Genomic DNA, 14725 nt, shown 5'->3' with positions numbered 1-14725 from the left:
CTGGGTCTCTTAATTTCATACAGTTCTGCATACATCAGTTCAAACTGTTCCCTTATAAGGCATTCTGTAAATAATATTTCCAACACAAGGGACCTTTAAGTCTATTTACAAAGCTACTGAATAAATACACAATACCAGCATAGAAATCAAATTACAGGGACTGATGTCTTTCTAACGATGCTTAGTTCAAGTAATGGAGGTATTACAGGCAAGTGAGAGATCCCCCCCGAATCACACAGATGTAATTAATTAATGTCTAGATTGCCAAAAAAAGGAAAGTATTTTGACAACAGTTATTTGGAACAATTATGAATTGTTCTTTCTTACAGCCCCAAAAGGCAAAAGCAGGAATGTAACTACAATACGCTGCCCTATTTTCCCCTATTTTTTCTTTCTCATCAAGTTGTAGAGCTCACATATTGAGTAACTGGGAGAGAAGCCAAAAACATTCCCTTTACAAGTGACTTTAAACTATGCATGAGGTGTGTTTTTTCCTTTTGTTTCATGGAAACATCTCTGTTGTTGGCAAAAGGTTTAAGTTAGGAAAGTTGGTCTATAACGCTGCGTTGCCAAGGTTTCAAGACCAGGCCTAGATGGTCCATAAAACGATTTCCTCTTAAGCAAGAGTTCTGCCTTATTAAAAACAGAGACTGTGGTCATCCCTTGCCTTTCCCTGATCGCTAACTCTCCCTCTGGGAGATGCACAGATGGTGGGAGGTTCGGCAGCCCCCCATCTGCCCCTTCCCCTCGCTGGAGCTCCGGGACCTCTGTGAGGTTAGTGCTGGGCGCTGGTTTGGGGGCAGTGGTGGGGTGGTGCAGAGGTAGAGAGGGGCGTTCCTGTCCTTGGGACCCTACTGGTGGGTTTGGGGATACTTAGGGAGGTCTTGAAGCAGTGGGCATCTCCTGTATCTGCTGTTGTGCGGTCATGATGGGGACCATGCCAAGGGCAGCGTGCGTTTTGGGGAGGGAGCTGCTAAAAGAGCCGATGACGGACAAACCCGTCATGGCCCTTCCCTTCAAATCTGCTCAGGCAGGAGCGTTCGTACCTAAGGCGTACCCTGGGGGAGGAGTTACGAGGGAGAATCAAACGAGGGAGGCTAAAGTCTGCAAGTAATGGGGCATCAACCGAGCGGGACTTGGCCTCTGGCTCCAGTTGGCAGGTCCCTGAAATCATATTCTGAGAACTGACTGCAAGCCCTGGCTGGAGCATCACTCGCTCCTCACTGCCTGACAGACGGTAGTGCCCTGACTCACAGCCAGCTCACAGGCAGCCAGCGCGCACCTCGCTACCTCTGCGTAGCTCAGCTGATGTCCAGGTTTAGGAAATCATGGTAAAGCTCCTGGGGTTGAGCCATCCCTCAGCAGAGCAGTCGGTGCTCTGCAACCCAAGTCCTTACTGGGGGCTGGATCTCTGCTCTCCTTTGCAATCCCAAATTTCGTTTGGCATTGAGAGAAGAGCCCTGGTATCAGTTTACATATCCCCCCCGTTTCTTTTCCCCAGACTTCTTTGCAAATTGATGAGTAATTGCCAGAGCTGAATAAACCTCTGCAAATTATTGGTTTGACTAATTCAGCCTAAACAATCCACGTGATTAAATGAAGAGGGCTTTGTTTATATAAGTGCCAGAACAGTAAATGGGGAGTTTGGATGTTTATTTCGCAAACTTTGTATGGTGTAGATACAGATAGCCGGCAGCTAATCCAGGAGAATGCAATTAACCCAGGAGAGGAATTCAATTTAAGAATTACTCTAGTGTCTGTTTCAAAACTACCTGGAAGAGCTTGTTGGGCACTTTAATTGAAAGCGACCTTCTCATGGGTATTTATCCTGATCTTGACAGATCGACTCAGTGGCACATGGGATATAGGTTGAGGTTGCTGAGTGCATCTGTGAGACAGCTGTGTCTTGTATTTGAACTTCTCAGGTATATAGAAGTTGATTATACCCCCGCTTGCATACGTGGAGACAAAATTTGGTCTCACCCTGGTTTTACATGCTTGTGAGCTTGCTGCAATTCTTCTGGATTTGTTCTACCATACATAAAATTCAGATCATATTTGTGGTATGAACTAAGATGAAAATATCACTACTTGATTTATTTTGGGGAGGAGGAGGGGAGAGGCTCATGCGTATCAGGCTTGATACAGACTGAAACTCAGTGATGTTGTTCCTTTCTAATTTGTATGAAAAAATACGAAAAATATGTCTCTTACCATCTTTTTATAAAGAAGAGACATTTCCTTTTTTTTTCAATTTGTCAGCTTTTGAAGAAATTTTGATACTTATAAGAGTAGACAAAATGAATCAGGCTAGACAACTATGCAGAAGGACTGTACAAACTTGTGTGCTTGTGAATGCAGGCAACTTATAACTGACCGAAGTAGTTGCCAGGTCCTCCTCCTTAGTCCTCTCTCTGCTGTAGAGTTGGGCACACTTTCTGACTCGCTGCATTACAAGTGCAGATGTCCCGGGCATGATGGGATGAAAGAAAAGTCAGAAATTAGGTGGGATTAATCACTCTCTCAAAGTGCCTGTCCCTTGCATAGGCTATAAAGGATGCTTAGGTGAGAGGCTTAGACAAATTTCCTTGTTGTGGAAGTGAAGTAAGATAAATCCTGTTTTTATGGGACTGCTGCTGAATAAAATGGGCCAAACAGGTACATTTTACATCTGTGCAACCTGACTGTTAATATGGAAGATGTCTGTGCAAGAGACGATTCCTGACAGAATCTGCTTTAGGAGTGTGGTGTGATTGCACATTCATTTTCATTGAAGTTCTAGATGTTTCATCTGTCTCTGAGTTTAGAGAGAGTGAATGCTGTACGTTTATATTACAATTTTTATCTTTTTGTTTGTCTCTATATGCACATGCATGCAGGAGAGTACACATCCTTAAGAGTCACTGTCACTGTTAAGAGTCTTAGCAATAATTTTGCTATTACTTCTCAGCACCTCAGAAAGGCCGTGTTAAAAAACAATTGGTAAATACGTATTTAATTTGTTTCATGTGTTATTTCACTTAGTCCATTCCCATGAAGGTTGGAAGCAAAATTGGAGCTGATGTCAGTGGGAACAAAGTCAAGTTTATTATGTGGAGTTCAGACCCAGATTTCACTTCCTGTTAATATGAAAAGAAGTTCAAAGCAGTAGATTATAAAGTCTTTACCTACCATATCACTTGCTATTTTCTCTGATGCTTTTGTCATTAAATAAAAAAATCTTTCATACTTTACCTAGAGTAATTGGAGACTGGAGATCTATAATGCTCCTGCTATTTCCACATTTCAGTTGTCACCTAGGAATTTATATCTATACTTAGGATAATGAGATTTAGTGGGGTCATTTACACTCAGTGAGCATTATATAAATCACCATTACCCATTTGTGTATCATGTGGCTTTTACCTTTTCTATGACAGATAAATATTTTATACAGTCTGTTACTATTCATATTCTCTTTATAAAATTCAGCATATACTATTCATTTAGACAATGGCAATAACATGAGATAATGTCAGGTTTTGGCTACTCCAGTATTACTCATTGGAGTGCTGTTTGGGGTTGCTAAATCAAAAAGAGCTGAAAGCATAGGTTGCCTTCCAGTGCTCTGTTTATTGTTTTCAGATGTTAAAAGGGCTCTTGCAGTAATACAAGCAATGGTTATAAGCACTTGCTATCACTAGAGACAGTTAAAGCAATTGCATTGTCAAAATTACATTTTAAAAATCAAAATTATATAAGTTGCAGTATGTGTGGTCATTCCCGGAATGTCTTTGTTAAATATCCATTGCAATGCACTCTATTATGTTGTTCCTTTTAATTTCTCTTTTTTTCCTTCAAATATAAGTGATGAAATTCTCTCTTTTCCTACTCTTTTCCTATCTAAATGAATTCAGAAAGTCCCTTTTAAGCTCTTTACCAGCTCTTTTTTAAATCTGATCCTAGTAAAGCAAGTGCGAAAACAGATTGATTCTTCACCAATTCCATTTTATGCGTTTGTCCTTCTTGGCCTGGGATTTAATTTCTAGCTGAGCTGTGCTTTACTATCATTTGCCCAGACATTGTGGCACAGAGGAGCACTAATTTTTGATTGGGGCGATGTAGACTCGCACAGGCAAACATGTTTGCTAGCAGGAGAGATGAGAAAGCACTACCTCTCCAGCCCGGTTCTGCAGTCTTCCCCGATTTGAGCAAATTTTATCATTGCCTTCCTGTTCCCAACACTAAAGGATTGACTTCGGAAGACCAGACTGCACCAGGGGCAGCATATGTGCAAAGCATTGACCAGAGCATCTGACCACAACACCTGGGCTTGACCTTGTGTCTTGGCCCTGTTCAACACCCCTGCGTTCCCCTTAACCCCCCCCTCCCCAGGATCTGCAAAACCCAGCTTGGGCTAAGGAGGGAGCATCACCCTTAAGTCAGTGTGTTTGGTCATTTGTTGGTCATCAGTGGTGGTTTGAGCCAGCTTCTTGCTCTTACTTTGCCATCTAGTTTGCAGTAAGAAATAAAGAGAGAGAATCGGGCAAAAAGACGTGCACTGACAGACATTCAAGGGATTCGACACTCCTGCTTGCATTGTATTTTGACAATACTCCTATTAAATGTGAATCATTCTGCGTATTATTCTTATTACTCATTCACCTCATATAACAGGCTTGGTCCAAGCACTACTGAAGTCTTTCCACTGACTTTACTGGGAGTGGGATCAGGTCAACGCCACATTAGCTGGGTACTTTCATGGCCAGTTGTAAAGCCGTTGTTCCACACAGCCTGGAACAAAATTACTGAAAACTCGTCTCTTAATATTAGCTAGGTTCTTTTAACCTTCTTCAGCTTGGCTCTTTTGACCAATGGAGATAGATTAATACTAGTAATAACAAAGAACTGTATCCTCATAATGATCTAATTTTTTAAGTATTATGATGTACAAAACCACTCTAACAAGATTCAGGAGGGAAATGGGTACTTCGGGTCTTTACCATGACCTGCTTTGACCTCTGTAGCCAAAAATCAAAAAGGTTCTGGGTGAACTCTCAGACTTTGAAAATGCTACACTGGAATAAGTCTATTGAAATTACCTATTTGGAAATATTCAAAATAGTAGTTGTTAAGTTGAAATAGTGCAGGTCTCTACACAATAAAGATATCACATCCAAGAATTAAACCATATACATGAAAATTGATGTACACTTCAGCAATATCTCTCTGAGACATCTCTGCATGTAATATCCTTCCCTGAATATGTGTCTTTCTTTTTACAAAATAGGGCCAATGAATTGTGCCCATTAAATGCTAAATTTACTAGCTGGTGTTTGCTGAATCTGGCCCTTATTAAATGTCCAGACAAGCTTGTTGTAGTTTATTTTGTAGGACGTCTGGTTAGAACATTAAATACAACAAGGAAAAATAAACTTAAAAGTAAAATGGTTCAACCCTTGCTCTACTGGGAATTTTTTTCCTTGATTGGATGGAAGCAGGAACAGGTCACTGTTTCCAAATGAATTAGCCCAAATTGAAAAATTGGATCAAATAATTTTTGTGAGGGTAAATCTTACCAAGAAATGCTAGAATTAATTTTTTTTGGTGGTGGTTCTGGTTCATGTGGAGGGATTAGATTAACATATTACCCCTAATTTTATTCTTAGTTTCTACAAAAGGGAAGATTTTGCTATAACCAGTAACATTTGCCAGTAAAAAGATTTTTTAAAATAACCTTGCAGTATCACTCAGTAAAAGTTCTCTTTCTATTCATTTTTGCATGTTATGATCAATGTTTTTCCCTCAGCTGGGATTCTAGCTATAGTTCTTTTTAAAAGATCAAGTGAAAATTGTAGCCTCTAGAAGATGATACTGCATATGAGAGTGTGCCAGCCCGTGAGAAGCTGTGCACGTGCCACTGAAAAAAAAAAAGCTTTCTTTAATTTTTTTTTTTCTCTTTTTCTCATGGTCTGATGTCCTCAGCAAATTTTTAACTTATCATCAGTCAGCAGCGTTAGCAAGGAGCTTCTTTATTTCTTAAGCAGTCTAGCAGAAATTTCCACATTAATTTTAATTACTCACAGATTTTTAACAATCTGAGATCACTGAAAGTCAGTATTTTCCCCTGTTACTACACAGCAACAGTGATAGTATCATTATAATTCCCAGGCTTAGCATTTCTCTGTATTAGACTGAAGGGGATTGGGTTGTCTTAGGTGCCCTGGCATATTAAATAGGTAGTTTATTGACAATAAGTCTGTAATACAAGCCCTGTAGTTAAATTTTTGAGAACTCCTCAGGAATATGGAGTTACTACAAACTTCATATGTACTAGTACGCTCAGCAAGCTGTGATGTTTTCAATAATGAGGCTCTGGTACATTGTGTGCTAAGATTTGCTATATCCCAAAGCAAAAGCTGTCAGAGCAGCCGCAGGGAGGGGTTGCCTGCTCTGTCACCTCCTCCCCTTCCCAGTTTGGATTCTCATCCTCGGGACATGTTTGGTTTTGGTTGTTTTGAAGTGGCAGGTTTTGTTAACTTACTGCTCCATCCAGTCCTAATAAACATCAGCTGTCAGCCACCATCCTGCCAGGCTGTTCCCATCTTCCCCTTGCTAATCTTCATGATATTTTTAATGCTCTGCTTACAGTTGCAAACACTTTCACATCATGTTGAGCAAATTGGGTGAAATGTAGCTGTTGCATGGTTTTGATTAGACAAAAACAAAATTAAAGTCTCCTTTCTATCAAGAAGTGGGCTTCTGAGTCACGCTCTGCTGAAAACGAAATGTTTCCCACTTTGATGGAAATGAAAATGTATGTGGTGATAACAGTGCTGGGCTTTTCTGTATACGTGTCCCCTGCACACCACCAGGACCAAAGCAGAATCCTCAGTTGGTCACAGTGCGGCTTTCTTGGTAAAGCTCAAATCTGTTGCTGCCCCAGCTCAGGAGTTGCTGGAGAAGGCAGGGTGGGTATGCAAATGTATAGTAGTGTAATTATTATGTATCACTATTGTCATAGTGCCTGAAGAGCCCAATATATTGTTCAGAAAAGCTGTGGGTGGATGCTGAAGTAATAGGAAATTACAGTGACTGTGGGTGGTAGAACAGAAACCCAGAGGTGCAAATCCGATAAAATGGGAGATGTTCATACTGGCAGGATGAACCAGGAACACAAACCTTTACTAAAGCATCACCCGAATGTTTGTGTAGAGCAGTGATTCTTCACAATTTTAAACTGGAAGGGCATCTCACGAACAAACTCCGTAGATAATGTTGCACCTCACTGTTGTTTAGCTGTTGGGCAGGGAAGGCAGTGGTGGCAGTGGTGACGAGACGTGCAACACTTACAGTAAACTAAATATTATTTTGTGAAATAATCATTTTGCTGCTCTAGTTACAGACATGTTAATTAGACCCTAACATGAATCGGGCACTGAATCCCAGCTAGAGCCCTGCCTATAGACACTGACCTCCCAGCTGCACAGGAGCATGTGTATGTGTTTCCACGCATTTCAGGGACCACCTTCTGATGTCTTGTAGACCACCAGTTGAGTAACACTGCTCCAGGACATATTGGATCTCACTCTATGGGCATCTGGCATTGACATTTTACACTTGCGTAAAATGCCATCTTCATTGCTCAGATGGTGGGATGTTGCATTTTACATGGGTCCAAATGACTACACGAGATGCAAAGAGAGTTAGATGCATTGTATTTCATGCCAAAGCCTTTAGCGAGCTTGAATGACTTTTTATAGCTTCTTAGAGAGAGAATTGAATCCACTCAATATCTTAAAATGGGAAAGGGGTACGTGTGTTTTGGATTTGCAGGCATCATTTTAAGGAGGTAGAATACAAAACAGGTTGGGTTTTCATCTGGATCTCTCTTTTCATGCAACTGTTCTAGGTAAATTCTTATGGTCCTTCAGTGATTAAAAGTGACCCAGGCTTCAGTTTGAAAGGGGAAAGGAAAAAGTGCTTTCCACCACCAAATTCCTGCCCCCTCACCCACCGCGCAATGCTGGGTGACTGTTTTTTGCTAAAAAAGAAAGCAGCATGCCAGCTGGATATCTTCCTGCAGTAGCTAGGTTTTCCTTGGAGGTTTCCCATCTCTATACTAACTAGGCTTGACTATGCTTGGCTTATGAGCTTTTGCAAACATCCTTGCCAAAGTGGGATGACTGTAGGCAAAATGAGTGCAGCAGGGAGACAGAGGCAAATAAGTAGGAGTGATCAAAGTCTAGAGATTTGCTGGCAGACGCACCTCCTTCCTACGCTCTACAGCCAGTGAGTCCAGTGCTTTCCCCTTCTCCTACGTATGAATCAACACATCCAAGTGAGCGGTGCCAAAGCAGGGGGTGGGTAGGAGACAGCCTTAGCACTGTACAACAGCTGTTGTTTTGCCAATATATTCCGTAGGAAATTCAGAACAAAACTCGCCTTTTGGACTGTGAATCTCATTAAAGTTCACCAATGGCACTGGAAAAGAGAGAACTTTAAAGGTTTGCTGCGTGAGGTGTTTTTTTTTTTTAATGCTGTTACAATAGAAGACACTATGTAGATGTTATAAAAGGCTGGCTTTAAGGTTTGGTGAAGTTGTCTGCCGCCAGTCCTAGTGAGACACTAGAGGTGGTAAAAAAGTGAATTTGCCAACAAGAAACATTTATTACTGTATGGCAGAGAGTGCTTCCTGTTGAAATGACAGATTGGCAGAGACACTGAACACAATTCCCTTTAGTTTCTTCACCAGGGTTTTACAGGAAGGTAACGGTGGGAGCCGACAGACGGTAGGGTAGCATTGCTGCTCTCTTAGAGTTTCTTTATTCTTGTTCTCCTCTCTTAAATTCAGCTGCACGTACATGTATTTTTAAGGCTTTTCTTTTGTGGCTAAGACCTTAAAAAACAAAGTTAACCCAAAACATATAAGGAAGCCTTTAGCTGGCACTGCATGTAGTGTTATAGTGCCAGCTGCCAATTTGCTGGGCGGTTAGTTTTTGATTTATAGTTTCACATATGTGTTTGAGTGGGTGGGTCACAGCTTTTTGGTGCCTTATTTTCCTTATTTTGTAAGTTTGGTTAATCATTTCACTCGCTGCAGTCACCGTGTCCGACAGCAGAGTCCTACCCTTGATGGACGGCATGTTCGTAACTCTTCAGGCACTGAGCTCCTCCGCAGTGGTAGATCCTCACTTTCTTCTCCCCCCGTTCCTGTAATGTCTTTTCCTTGCTAGGCTGGAGGAGGAGGAGATCCTGTGCCAACTCTTTGAGCTCTCACTCAGCTGCTGCCTTCACAACTATAAACGTTACCAAGCGCCCCCGTTGTTTTCATACTCCATCCGTATACTCTATACTCGCTTGGAAGTGAACCTTATGGAAATTTTGGGCTTGTGAAGAACCTCGCAGATATTTCCACTTGAACTGCCATGGTAGCAATAACACACTGCTTGCAGCCTGCTGTCCATCTAGTGACCTTGAACTGCTTTGCAGCGGCTGCAGAGGGAGATGCTGAGATGGTGGGAGCCCTGCCCAGGGACCTGCGAGGGGCTCAACAGGGGCACACCAGGAGGGTTTTACAGGTGGGCAGGTCAGAGGGGGTACAATGAATAAGACACGCACACGTGGGCATGTGCACAAATGTACAATCTTGAGCCCGGTCAATAAAAGCATGAAGGGAAAGATGGAGAGACTCACTTCAACTACTGTCAGACACATATGCAGCAATTCACCTCCCTCTGTAATCTCTATGCGCAATCACTGACAACACAAATCACCCATTCTCCTTCACTGTCCTAAATGCCGCAATCATCGTTTGCAATCTAATACCGTATCTCACTGTCCTTCCAACGCTAATGCAAAACCACATCAGAGCAATGTGCAAGGTGACCAGCAAAATGCCTATAAACTCTGGGTCACACCATTAGTATGAACAGTTGAATTTCTGGGATGCTTGCTGGCACGTTGGGCTGAGCTTGGGCTTGCATGGGACATCTGTATTGGAGAACCATAACCTAGCCAAAAAAGTTGGGTTTGGTGGGAATGATACACACAGAGGCATACATAATTCTGTTCGGTTTGCCACACCTCTTGCATGTAGTCTGTACAATTCAGAGTGTAATGTACGCAGACATAGCTTTTGTGAAATAAGCACAATCATGCTCAAATTCTGTGGACTACATAAAGCCTATTACCCAGATTGCTCATGTTATCTAGTTCATTCCTGTTTTTTGGTCCGGGATACTGCTTTAGCACAGTATTTTGAGGCAGAAATTGAAATAGGGGAAGATAAAAGGTGTTCTGTGGTTTCTTTTTAATTGGAGACTGGAGGCAAAGTGCCTCCAGATAATTTCTCAAAGAAAAGTCATTGTCTTCTCCCACTCTTGTCATTAATCTCTAAAATTATTGCACAATTTCTGTTTAATGTGTTAAGATTTCTTAATATGTTAAGACAATGTGGAAAGACAAATTTGAACAGGAGGGAGCATGTTTCTTTGAATGCATAATTTTTAAATCTTTGTCTGAAGTCTTCATTCGTCTTGCCAGGCCTTTTGCAGTTAAAAACTTAATCAAACTCAGTATGATTAAAAATATGTATTTTTATAAGGGCAATTCATCAAAAGAACTGGAAATTGCTACAAATATTGAGAGTGATGGTCATTCAGATTTTGCTGAAGCATAGATTGCTTGTGCTGTAGCTGCGTTTAACAGCGCTGAAATTGGGGATTCCCAACATAGGGCTCACATGATATTTGCAGTTCCCCAATTTTTTATGTGTTACAAAGGACTTGATGATACATTCACAGTAGTGAATGTCAATGTATTGTAGTGCAACATGTGCTTAAATGTAATACCATGCCTAAATGTATTGCAGTGCACTTATGTGTTACTACATTGCACGATAGTCATCATATTGTTTCCACAAACAAAAATTTGGGTTCTCTTGGTCTAAATTTCTGATTCTATGATTTAGTGTGATGCTGCATTAGTGAAGCCTTTTTTATCAAGCAGGGTCAACAGACCTAAGTTTGAAGTATGATGTGAATCCATGGAGTCCTCGTACAAGCTTTTTTGCTTGGTTCGATTAATGAAGCTTAAAAGGAAGGATAGAAATTAAACTGAAGTATAAAAAGCCTACAAAGCCATCACTTTAATTTGGAAAATTACTCAAGCCACTCTTTGATAATTCCCAGGTATTTCTTTTGTATTTGCCCCCACTCCAGATTATTTCCATTGGCAGATTGATGTGTGTAACGGAGTTTCCTTCTTTACTAGCAAAGGCTTTGGTCAGCTCTTTCTGTGCTTTGTGCATTACAGTCACCAAGCAGAGCTGCTGATACTGATTTCTGGCCATATTTTGACCCTCATGTTAGTGTGGAATAACTCACTTGGGTAGTCTCGGTGAGTGAGGGACTCTCAAATTTCCAGTGAGGGGGTCACCAGCAAGCTGTTATTTTCCATTCCAGTTCTGGTGTCACAGCCCAACCAGTCTTCTGGGTTTTGTCAGCATATCACTTTGAAGTTTAGTAAGCCTGTGCAGGTATCCGTGTTGCCGATCTGGTGTTGAGCACTGCACCAGAAACACCAGCTATTTGAACACGACGATGGCGTTATTTGCAAAAACAGTTACTGTGGATTTTTTTTCCCCCAGATCACTCTCTCATTCCCCAGATTGTTCTATATCCAGCTCAGAAGGACATATTTATAAGACTTGTTTTTCTGACTCACTGACTTGAACAGTATTACACAACTATTTTTCTGTCAGTCACAGGATAATATCGCCAAAAGTCTCTGTATCTTTTCCTATGCATTTGCTGGTTTTGATGGATATTCTACTGATCAGCAAGGTGGGAAGTATTGAACGGATATCAAAACACAGCCCCTGCTGCTGCAGAGGGTTACTCAAGCAACACTCTATAATTTAGATGCTTGGTAATCAACTCGGGGCATTGCGACAGTTTGAGTTGTTTTTGTTAATAGAGATGAAATTATGGGTGTAACTAGCTGGCAGTCTTCAAACAGACTTTTGCAAGCTGTTTACTCAGCTGTCCCAGGGAAACAACTGCATACGTGAAGTGAATTCTTCCAATATCTCTGCTGTGGTGTATTTAATCTATCCTATTTTGCTACAGTGTGAGAGAAACAAATTTTGAAGAAAGTAAAAGATTCGTGGCAGATGCTATACTGCAGATAGGCTGTGACATTAGCTGCATAGTTTGACATCATGGGCAAAGATTTTGTTACTTCAAAGTATATTCTTCCTTATTTTCCAGTAATTTAAACCTCCAGAATCAGAAGGAGGAAAAGACCAGAGAAAAATAAATCACAATATGTCTAGTATATGGACAAAGATGAGTTTCATTTTTAAATCTACATGGCTAATAGTAATACCCTCTGGAAGCAGCTACTGAGATTTGTCTAATTCTAGTTTAAACTAGTATATACCTCATTTAAGTGGATATAATTTGGTCCACCAAGCATGTACCAGTTTACAAAACGCTTTTAAAATAAATCATTATTATTCCTTTTGTGGGCGAATCCCGTCAGATGCATGTTGCTCTTAGTAACATTACTTCTTACTCAAAATACAGTGATTTTAGAGGTCAAAAAGGCACATTCATCTGTCCCTCCATGGTTTTCAGTCAGAAGATGATAATGGAAAAAACAGCCTTTTGGAAGTATGGACTTTGACGACTGGTGAAATTATATTGGACCCTCCTTAAAAAAATAAAGATGTTAAGTGAGGTTGTCTCTGAATCCTACTAAAATATTTCAGAATGTTACTATAATGGGAAAAAGATGCCGATAAAATTGACAGGAAAGATTTAAGGAAAATTTTAAACAACTTGCAGGCAGTTTGAGCTGCCACTGAATCCCGTTACATTTTCCCCTCCACCTCAAATGTAATGTGAAATAAAATAGTAATGCAGTTCTTCAAGCAACTGCAACAGAAAAGGGCTTGATATAGGAAATAATATTATGGTTTGATTCAGTGCTGTGCAGGGCAAAACTGGCTGTAGTACTTAAATACAGAGCGAACAAAGCCCTGCTTGCTGTCCTGTGAAGTTCTTCTTTGCTAAAATTAAGTATGTGACTTGATGGATGCTGTGGTCTGAGCAATTTCTGGGGCAGGGAGGGAGGAGGGGAGAGGGAGAAGGGAGAAGGTGAGGCAGTTGTAAAGAGTGAGCCCAATCGATCACTCCTATCAGCTGCACAGAAAATTAACTACTTTACAATTCACTGGTGTATATAATATGTCATATTCCTCAGCTCCAGAATAAAAAGGTGTAGCACTGCCACAGTTAGGGCTGAGACCAGCTTACTGTCTCTGGCTCACGATCAAGTTCATTTGAGCATGTGGAGCTGTTTTTGAATTTTTAAAAAAATAATTCAGAAAAGTTTTAGTGGGCTGCTTTCAACATTTTTTTTTAAAAGTTGGTAATGTCTAGACTGATTTCTTACATTGCAAAACACACTGAGTGTCCTTCTCGCTGCAAAACGTTCCTTGTGATTCATAGGTCCTGGACCCCCCCATTAAGAACTGGAGCACTTGAGCTATAGATTTTCACTGTCATAAAGGTGATAAAATGTATTAACCTAAACAAAAATCTCTGGCTGGCTTCTGAGAACTCAAAACACAACCAGATGCGGTGCTAACCGACAGTGCTGCCATGGACTGGGATGGACGGGTCCAGGTTCTCAGCTGACATATATCAGCGCAGCTCCCCTGCTGCCGGGCCAGCCACCATCCAGCCGGGAGAGGAGGGCAGGGGAGGGGGGCTGCCTGCCCGCCTGCCTGCCGCATTTCATCTGCCAGCACTGGCTCTACAGGAAAAAACAAATAAGCAGCAAAAGATAGGGGCTCCTTGCTTAGCTTTACTTTTCTCTGTGAACAATTTATGAACTGCTTTTTGACTGCTGAACAGTTGTTTATAAACCAGGGAGAGATGAGAGACAAACAAAATGAGAAGAAAAAAAAAATCAAATAGCCAACCACTCAAATTCAGAATAACTCTGTCCTGCCAGGTGATGACAGAGTTGCTTCAGACTTTCTCTTTGAAGGTACGTAGCTTGCTGTACTGGCCAGTGAAGAAGTGAATTTGTTAGCTGCTGAGAGAGCGGGGTAACTCATTTAACAGAGGGAAGCTGGCAATCAGAGGGAAAACTTGTGAGAGAGATCTTTTCTGTCCCCAGAAGGAAGCTCCTTATGAAGTCCATCTTTGTCAGAGCTTTGGGGAAGCACAACTGCTGAGCTAAAAAGGAAAGGATAGCAGAGAAGAGAAATTCTTTCTCGAATTGTAGAGCAAAGTACATCCCTACATACACCCCCATGGCCCTATCTACATCCCTGTGTACATGATCTACTTATCTGAGTAGTTTGTTTAGGTCTGTGGTGCGTTACGTGAAAAAATTATATATTCACTGATCTGTTAGATGAGATGTATCATTAGATTTTGGTTTGTGTGACATTAACTGCCCAAAGCAACCACATAGTTAAAGCTAATATGTATATATAGTATTTCTATTGTCTGTTCATAGATATAAGTAGAGTTATTGCCTCTAATAAGGCACAAGAAGGTAGACCCTTATTGCATCCTCGGGATTCGCAATACCATCGGCAGGAAAGAGTTAAAGGGAGCAGGACTGTTCCCTGTTTGTAAGCAAGTCAGCTCTTGGACTGTGTTTCTGGCTCTGCCACTAAGAGTTTCTATGATATTGGGGCAATCTCAGAGTTTTAGTTCACTGA

General features: G+C 41.1%; 1 protein-coding gene across 2 annotated transcripts in view; it reads left to right on the top strand.

Annotated features, from left to right (window-relative positions):
• CREB5 (cAMP responsive element binding protein 5) overlaps window positions 1-14725 on the top strand; it is a 260153-nt gene that overhangs the window by 219283 nt on the left and 26145 nt on the right. The window lies entirely within an intron of this gene.

Source organism: Harpia harpyja, chromosome 1 (genome assembly GCF_026419915.1).
Source record: "Harpia harpyja isolate bHarHar1 chromosome 1, bHarHar1 primary haplotype, whole genome shotgun sequence".
NCBI classification, from domain to species: domain Eukaryota; kingdom Metazoa; phylum Chordata; class Aves; order Accipitriformes; family Accipitridae; genus Harpia; species Harpia harpyja.
This window is presented reverse-complemented; position numbering and strand designations above follow the sequence as displayed.